Source organism: Crassostrea angulata, chromosome 2, assembly GCF_025612915.1.
Source record: "Crassostrea angulata isolate pt1a10 chromosome 2, ASM2561291v2, whole genome shotgun sequence".
Lineage (NCBI taxonomy): Eukaryota > Metazoa > Mollusca > Bivalvia > Ostreida > Ostreidae > Magallana > Magallana angulata.
This window is the reverse complement of record NC_069112.1, coordinates 68,118,603-68,128,582: the sequence shown is the minus strand read 5'-3', so window position 1 is coordinate 68,128,582 and position 9,980 is coordinate 68,118,603.

The following is a 9,980-nucleotide window of genomic DNA, read 5'->3' as shown; positions in this document are numbered from 1 at the left end:
ATTATATAATTACCAATGTTCAATTATATTCCTGTTCACTTTTGAAAGCTACACAGACTGTTTTTCAGATGGTTTTCGGTCTTCCATACCTTATACCATCTCTGAATAAATTTGGTTTAACTGTTGATGATTGTTGTTCTACATATTTACTGGAATATTTAGCATTTCTCTCAAAATACATATTTTTCTCCTCCAAAAAAGTAAAAATCATGAAACCTTTTAATACGCTTCTCCCAATGGGGATGAGCTTAATCTTGATCAGGAATATTTCTAACTTATGGGTCAATGTCAAAGCAAACTTCTTTGAAATTCTTCTCATCCTATTGTCCATTATTTCAGCAGGACCCTTTGACAGGGAAACCATTTCAATGTTGTCTAGATATTAATGTACATGTACTAGTCCAAACATACCACTGGTATTAAATTTATGCAAGATCAACTCCCATTAATACTTTCAGTACTTTGATTCTCATTTTTGCGGTGATTTTTCTTTTTCGTTGTCCAGATCCTGATTTCTTGTTGCTTTCAACTGCTTTTGTCCATCAATAAGATTGTCTTTCCCCTGATTAAAGGCAGCGACTATCTGCTCAGTGTGCTGCTCAACAAACGATTGAGCTTTTTTTTGTCTGTAATTAAAAACTAAAATTTTATTGTTTTATACACCTATTTATGACTAATCATAAAAAGATATAATTATTACCAAAATCATATAAAGGTCTGTGTTTATGTTAGTTATTTATGGTTTTTTACGGATTGCTACGGGTTTGGAATTCCTTTTTGTTTTATCATGATTATTAAAGGCGCATACGAGGCCTTTAATTACGCATCTGTTCCTAATTTTTACAAACACAGGATGAATGACCATCTTTAAATCCTCCTTAAAGATAGCTTAAAGGTAGCTTAAAGACGATCTTTAAGCCACCTTTAAGCTATACGTGTTGCTTAAAGGTGGCTTAAAGAAAGCGTAAAGATGGCTTAAAGGCAGCTTAAAGACTATCTTTAAGCCACCTTTAAGGACAACTTATAGGTCCTTAATGTCCAAACTTCTTTAAGCCACCTTTAAGCTACCTTTAAGCCATTAAAAAAAATTAATTCAGTATTGTGTTTAATTTCCAACAAAATGTATTAATTTTATGAAAGAAAAGGTATTAAAACGGTTTTTGTTCTAGAAAGAAAAATGAAAAAAAAACCCACAAAATAACCGGCCATGGCGAGAATTAATCCCGGGACCCTTAGTTTACTAGCATCACCACACTTCCTCTGCGCCACGGCAACTTACATATATATGAGCGTTTTTATATCCTATATATCAGTGGATATTGAATCACTGTATTGAATGTGTTTACTTGAAAAGATTTTGACAAACCATTCAGTTTGTAATAATCAATTATATCTAATTTATAAATTACATGCATGCATGTATTTAGAATGAAATACGGAACTTGGTCTTCAGTGAACAAAATATATATTATACCTAAATGGAAACCGTTAGGTTCACTATAGTAGGCTTTCTTAGTTAATAAATTTAAACCGAGTAGATATACGTTCATCTAATTTATAGCTATAAAAATGTAAGAAAGAAAATGAAATCATTTCTTTTATTAAATGCATTGATACTATTAGGGTATTTGTTCAATTTCCCGGTTTTCATGATCGCGGCGCCGTTCCAATATGTTTAAATATTTACATGTAATTGTATGTACATGATTTTTAAACTATCAATTCTATAGCAAACAAAATTACCAATTACCGGTGACGTATTTACTGCATGTGGCAACTGCAAATGACTTGTACATACAATTGTATGATGTGCCAGGCCGGGTATATTTGACATATTTACCCTTATACATATATTTAAATAATCAACCCCTATAATTGATCACCGGTACATTAATTGATAAGCCTCAAGATTTTACTCTTACATACATGTATCGTTAATTTGTAGACGTAATATCTTTGAAACCCAGAGCTAGGAAATAATACTTTGAAAATGAATTACAAATGTAAATTAACTTTTATTCGCTAGACTTATCGTATACTCTTTCATACTAAGATTCAACGCCTTTAGAAACCCTGACGTGCACCTGGGCACACGACACACCTGTTGTGTATATCTTGTATATTCTGTGTTAGTTCCAGGGGTTTTCTTAAGTTGGACAAACAATAGACTCTAATTAGATTTACACAAACGAACAAAACTATGTCTAGACAAACAAAGCAGTAATACCCTGCCCGATATAACAAAGGCAGTTGAGAGTCTTTTCATCTTTGACATGTATCTAGCAGATCTAGAGTTAGAAATAATGAAAATTGAAAAAAAAAATACAAACCTTAAACCGATTATCAAATTAAATCATGCATTTTTGGTTCATCATCATTATTTTGTTTAATAACCGGATGAATTGAGAGAGAGAGAGAGAGAGAGAGAGAGAGAGAGAGAGAGAGAGAGAGAGATTTTTTTCACCGATTAATTTATAATAGGAAACAAACATACTTTAATTAGTTTTATGCACATATTAAGATACAGAGACTGCGCTCATCCCTACAATAATTTTGAAACCCCCCAAAAATTATAAAGAATTTTATAACGGCAATCGGTGTCCATCGGAGCGGTGCTGATGATAGCGATCTGTGTTTAATGGAGCGACGATTAAAACCGCCTGGAACACCCCCCCCCCCCCTCTTCCTTGGAAATTATATTATCACTCAGATGACCCCCTCCCATCTCTAGCTTTTGTATTTAATATATATGTTTTCATTGTTCAGCTTGATCAATATTGACTTAAAGGCCACTTAAAGACAGTGTAAAGGCAGTGTCAAGGGAGCGTAAATGCCACTTAAAGGTGGCTTAAAGAAGTTTGGACATTAAGGACCTATAAGCACTTGCTTAAAGGTGACTTAAAGGCGGCTTAAAGGTTGTATAGCCTTTAAGCCTTTAAGTCACCTTTAAGCCACCTTTAAGGACTTGCTTAAAGATGGTTTTTCGCCCTGTGAAAAGTAGGCGGCTAGAGTCGGTGGAAACTTTGATAATTTTAAGACTTTCACGTTTTCGTTGGAAACACATGCAACGTGTCGTAGTCCTTTTTTTAAAGGACAGCAACTTGTTTTATTTTATTTTACAATTGTTTGCGGAATTTCAGATTGTATTTCTATTATTGTCGAAATTTTTTATTATTACACATCCATGCAATTCTTAAATTAATGATTGGATTTTTTAAAATTAGAAGCAATTGTCATATTTTCTACGTTATGGAATGAAAATGAATAAGACGAAAGGATATTTTTAATCTGTTTCTAAAACCAAAAAACCAAAAACAAAATACTTGCTTATGTTTTTAATTATTCACCCAGCAGGTCTTTAAAGCTGTTTACATTACCTGGTCAGAAATACTAAGTGCTGACCTACATCGCTTCAGTTAGCACTGCTGTACTTGAGTGCAATTTACAGACCGCGCAGCCTTGTCAATTTGACCATCGAATACGCTATCGTTGTGAACACAGAAGCAAATAAAAAAAAATCAAGGTTTTTTTTTCAAGTTAACTCGATCTACCGCCCACACACTAAGCAATAACAGGTATATTAAGCTTTGATTAAAAAATTTTGCCAGTCAAAGACAGATTTACGCCGCAGAATTCCTACAACTTAATCTCGACGATTTTCAGTTTTTGAAAATAATATGATAAATTAAAACATTCACAAAGAAAATGAACGTAAACTGCAACTAGACACGATCTCGTTGCGAGCAACGAGGAGGTCTTCCGTCCGATTTTTAGAAGAAAATATGACATCATCTACTTTGATTTTCGACAACAAAACATGATATGGAAAAAGGAGTGAAGTACTAATGCTTTATTGCATCGCTTCTTATAAAAGTTCTATTACATTGCTTTTTTACATGCTTGAATTTCTTCCAATTAAGATTGAAAAGATTAATTTTGTTTACATCTGGTCCCTAAAAACCCGAAGTGGGTAACGCAAGAGAAAATCATTATATTTTAAAGGATATAGAAACGTATTTTAAACTACGTACATTTTTAAAAATTGAATCAACATTTTTGTTGGTTGGAGTTTAGATACACGTCATCTAAAGTGCCTTTAATTTACTGTACATTGTAACTATATTATTGAAAAAAATAGAGTACAGACCCGTTAGAATTTGTTAGATTTCAGATAGCAGAGCATTACACCAGATGAAGAGAGACCGATTTGCGGTAGGGTTAACAACAAAAGACGGGAGAAGGGAAGGGCCAGAGGAAGTGATAGAAGCAGAGGTCGTGAATATTCAATTTTTAAAATAAACACATTTAAAACCGGATAAATATCATGTTGTATGATATGCTTGAAGTCATGTTAGAAGATCTAGAAGTCATGATGAAAATGAGAGAAATCAGCAGTTGCATGTTCTTTTGTTTCATGTCCATTGCAGAAGAAGAGGTTTCTTTTGAAGACACGTATGAAAGAAATCACCTGTCAACTATAAAAAAAAACTTTCTCACCTTTATGCACAGGAAAAAAAGGAAGAGTTCTGGTCTGAAAATTAACTTTAGCAGCATTTTCTAAAGAAGCATAAAAATCAATGTGGGAAATTATTTCGAAACAAAGTTTGATCCCAAAATTTAAGGAATTAGAGAGGTTAAGAAAAACATACAATTTCAACCTTCTTGATATTGTTGGTAAAGCCAGACATCACACAGAGAAGAACTCCTTAAAGCTGCTTGGTCCGATTTTATATCCGATTTTGTGTACGATTTTAAAGGACAGTTATGGTTGGTATGCGTACATGTTTAATAACAGACATCGTAGTAGTTTATCCAGTCAATAAAGCCAAATCTCAATGAGAAAAATAGATGCATTTTTTTTAAAACAAAACAAATGACATAAAAAGGATATCGCGTTATTTTGCCTCATATTATAATTCGCTTCTGACGTGGAGGCGGAGATGATTGCATTACGTCTTTGACATCGCTTTAAATAAAGTCTAAAAATGTGTAGTCTTCTCTTTGACTGTTTTCACAATTGTAATATTTGTAATGCGCCTGATCAAATGCCTAATGATCTCCTCCTTTCTAGTTTACAGCAACCAAACAAGCTCTGAAAGCCAAACAAAAAGATCTTCAACAGAAAGGGAAGAGCAATAGGTCGCAAAAAGCAGATCCGTTATCTGACGATGATATCAATATTCTATATGACTCTGGAGTTCTGGGAGTTACCCCCTTCCCTTCAGTCGCTGCTGAACATAGTATGGTTTAACAATGCCACCCATTTAGGGTTGCGTGGCTCCAGGAACACTTTAACCTCTGTTTAGGTGATAATTCATTACATAAAAACCATGATGGCACAGAATATTTACAGCATTATGAGAGACAAAACGCGCACCATTGCTAATACGCATGACACAAGAAAAGTGCATGGCAAAATATTTTCAATCCCAATTTGAATGAAAACAACTCAATTTAAGTTTATAGGAAATATGCAAGTTTAAGACCACATGGGTTTTGTGAACCAAATGATCCTTTTTATATTGCAACTCGCACTATGCATTGTTGGACAAAAAACGAAAAATAGTTCATGAAACAAAAGTTTGGAGTGAACAAAATCAGGAAAATTATGAGGAAATTGAGTGAAAAATGTCAAAAATTGCAGAATCTGGAAAGCGCCTCACAAACACGAGAAAATACTCTGTCCAAAAACTCAAGGAAAACAATATACGTATGTAGCACCTACATATATAATGCAAGTTATCGGCCAAAAAATGTTTTTAATATAGCACAAGTCCACATGGACAAGCATCAGCCGCAGGAAGCATTTAACAGGCCCAGTCGCTGTTTGCAGGGGCAATCTTGCACGTAAACGATATGAATTTTTTACACTTACCAAAGTGCCTGCCAGAACTTCCAGCCACCACCAGCCAAGAAATCAAAATGAACGTAAATTCTAACCATGTAATGAACTTCCAATTGTTTGAATTGTTTTGAATTTTGTTCTTGTTTCACACAAATAAACAACATCTCGTAATGTTTAGTTTCTAGTAATCGAGTCTTTCAAATTCAAGGACTTTCATAACTTTTCAAACTAATGATGTCCCGCGATCTAATTTTAAAAATGTAATCTGCAACATTTCCTTTGTAAATTTAAGGCTAAAAACAAAATAAGAGAAAAACAAAAACTTAGAATAAAGTCCATTCCAGTGATAATTCATTTTCAAATGCGAAAAAAACTTTCTAATTCAAATACGCACTACATTGTATTTTGAATAGCGCAAAGTTACATCAGCTGCTTACGCCGCATTGCACCATCAATTAAAAAAAAATCAATCGTCGCTTTTAGAGAACATTTCTAAAACTTCAAAAAATACTGTCCAAATAAGATAAATAGAACATCTATAATTGTGTGACCTTATACATATATTATACCACATTGTCCAGATACACTGTAGTTTATATTATGACTCTGTTAAGCTGATTTTGTCATATGTTGCTCTGGTGAGCGATGTGGTCCTTGGGCCTCTTGTTTTTTTTGTCCCCCGCCGCAACGCGGTGCGGGGACATAGAAATGCCGGGCGTCCGACCGTGCGTCCGTGTGTCCGTCCGTCACACTTTTTTGTAAGCGCTCTCATGCGTACAAATTTTGACGGATTTTCATTAAATTTATACCAAATGTGTATACCACTATTACCTTGGTCAAGTTCGAAAATCAGCATTGGTCGATACTTCTTGTTGGAGTTATGAGACTTTGACCGCAATAATGACTCCGTTTTATCCAAAAATTTACCTTGTAAGCGCTCTCATGCCTACAAATTTTGACGGAATTTCATTAAATTTATACCAAATGTTTATACTACTATTACCTTGGTCAAGTTGGAAAATCAGCATTGGTCGATACTTTTTGTTGGAGTAATGGTACTTTGACCGCAATAATGACTCCGTTTTATCCAAAAATTGACCTTGTAAGCGCTCTCATGCCTACAAATTTTGACGGATTTTCATTAAATTTATACCAAATGTTTAAACCACTAATACTTTGCTCAAGTTTGAAAATTAGCATTGGCCGATACTTTTTGTTGGAGTTATGGGACTTTGACCACAATAATGACTCCGTTTTATCCAAAAATTGGCCTTGTAAGCGCTCTCATGCCTACACATTTTGACAGATTTTAATTAAATTTATACCAAATGTTTAAACCACTAATACTTTGGTCAAGTTCGAAAATCAGCATTGGCCGATACTTTTTGCTGGAGTTATGGGACATTGACCACAATAATGACTCCGTTTTATCCAAAAATTGGGCTTGTAAGCGCTTTCATGCGTACAAATTTTGACGGATTTTCATTAAATTTATACCAAATGTTTATACTACTATCACCTTGGTCAAGTTCGAAAATCAGCATTGGTCGATACTTCTTGTTGGAGTTATGGTACTTTGACCGCAATAATGACTCCGTTTTATCCAGAAATTGACCTTGTAAGCGCTCTCATGCCTACAAATTTTGACAGATTTTCATTAATTTTATACCAAATGTTTAAACCACTATTACTTTGGTCAAGTTTGAAAATCAGCATTGGTCGATGGACTCGATACTAGTATACTGCTTGACCGGCGGGGGACCCAGGAATTCTATTCTTGTTTTAGATAGTCATCTGGTTTTTTTCACTGTGAGATACGTTGCCCTAGATATAACCTTTTCATCACGTAAGGTAGTCAACCAGAATCTCAATGTCATTTGATTGTTTTATGGTGGTTGATACATCCAAGTTTACCACCATCTGATGTCGTCCGTGTAAAAAACAATATCTCAATTTCATTCAATCTACTGAGCAACAGCTGTTTGATATTAAATATTAAGAATATAAAAAACCAGTTCCTCAAAACAAAAAAAAAGTAATTTCTTATATTACAATTCTTAACATGCCAATTTAACTGTGACCACAAAGTAGGCAAAGGCATGGAGGCTTCTTCCCTATTTAATCTTAACTAAGTGTCGATAAATCCGAGTTTTAAGTAGCCTACAACTTCTTTACATGATTCATGTTTTCTATACAAAGATTACATTCTGAGATAATACGTCTTAAATAAGTTGAAATGTCAGATTCTCAACATTACTTTATTCGGTAAGTAAAATATAATTTACAAAAAGGGTGTTTTTGTGGTTTAATAGTTGCTACCAGGTCAATGCTGAAAATAACATCTTAAAAAGTTCTACATTTAAAATAGTCTCAATTATCGGATACTGCAAACAAAATTTAAAAATAAAATGTGTATCATCTATTTTCAATATTGATTACATCATTCGTTACATATTCTATGAAAAGGGATACTTAAAATTTAAAAGAGGTCAGTACCTAGAAGGCAGGAACACGTACTTACGCTCAATGACTAACACTTGTTGGGTTTTTCTAGTTTCAGTTTTCAACAGATTAAATCTAGCTAGTTTATGAAGTTGTGCTAACTTCCTCGTGACAAAATTTGAAATAATACAACCAGTGACAAGATGTTAAAATTTTTGCTTTAAAGCATATGATATGAGTGATATATTTTGAAGCAAAATGACTTGTATTTTATTTTATGGTAACTTTGTTTACCTCGTTGGCGTCCTAACTGTTGTTCTTAGTTTAAGGGTTGTATCTAGTGACTATGGTAACATAAAAACTTTTAACGTTTATGTTTTACTAATATGTATATAAAAGAATAAGTAAATCTGTGTTTAGGGCACGTAAAATTTATATTTAGATTCTCATTTTGATTTACAAAGATACAAAGCCTGTGGGTGGAGTTATTTTGTTTTCTTAAAAAATTCTATTTTACCGTTCATTTTCTAAAAAAACTGCACTTTTTTTAATTATAAAGTTGATGTGAGTACAAAAAAACAATTTGTAATCTTTAATTCTATTTTATTTCACCTTACTTTTTAATGCATGTTGACATTCGTATCCTTATGATAACAAACATAATCAAACAGAAACAAACATGTTAAGAAGCCCCATTACAATGACCTTACTTATTTATATACTAAGCCTCATTTTTTTCCCAGAAATTTTTTTCCACAAGATTTGTTTTTTAAAATAAAATAAATAGATTAAAGCGAACCCCTTTTAGATTTTATGCCGGGGATAAAAAAAATCAATTTTATGTGGAATTATGTTAAGATTTTTTAATGACTCCAGTGTTAAAAGAATCACAGCCAGCCATTTTGTATATTTATAAAAATATTATGTTACTTACGAAGCAGCGTGGAATGATTAAAGTTAAATGGTAGGGAATTCTAAGTGAAATAATGATTGACAATTGAGAGCTTATGCTAAGTTTTAAATTTTCTCGATTTTAAAATGAAAATGATAACATATATAGCTTTGTTAAGTTAACAATGACACAAAATGGAAGGTTAACAAAGATATTCGAGTGATTATTATAACAGTCCCCAGAACTTGTTGGCATTAACTATGACGTACAATTTCAATCAAGAGTTCACATAAAACAAAAAACTCCATTGTGTGATGTGTTTGATTTAGCCCACTATATATATATATATATATATATATATATATATATATATATATATATATATATATATATATATATATATATAACTGCATTCCACCTGTATCTCAAACGACCGTGTAGTGAGCGACCAGCGCGCTAGTTTCTCTTCGTCATCGAAGGCAAGATTTTCGTCTTGCCTAGATGGCCCAGTGGTTAGCGCGGTGGCCGCTCACTGCTAGGAGAATGGGTTCAAGAGGTCTATGAGTTCAAGCCGGGGCGGAGGTGGAGCTCCAATTAGGTGAATTTCTTTGTGCTTTATGCATATCTTTATCAGTCACTTTTGGCAGGTATATGTCAATTTGAGAGTTATTGCAATGTTTGTGCTTTTATATATATATATATATATATATATATATATATATATATATATAGCTAACGTTGCCCTTAACAAGCCAACACATCAGGAGAGCCCAGCAGTAGTGTGGGACGCCAGGTTTGAAT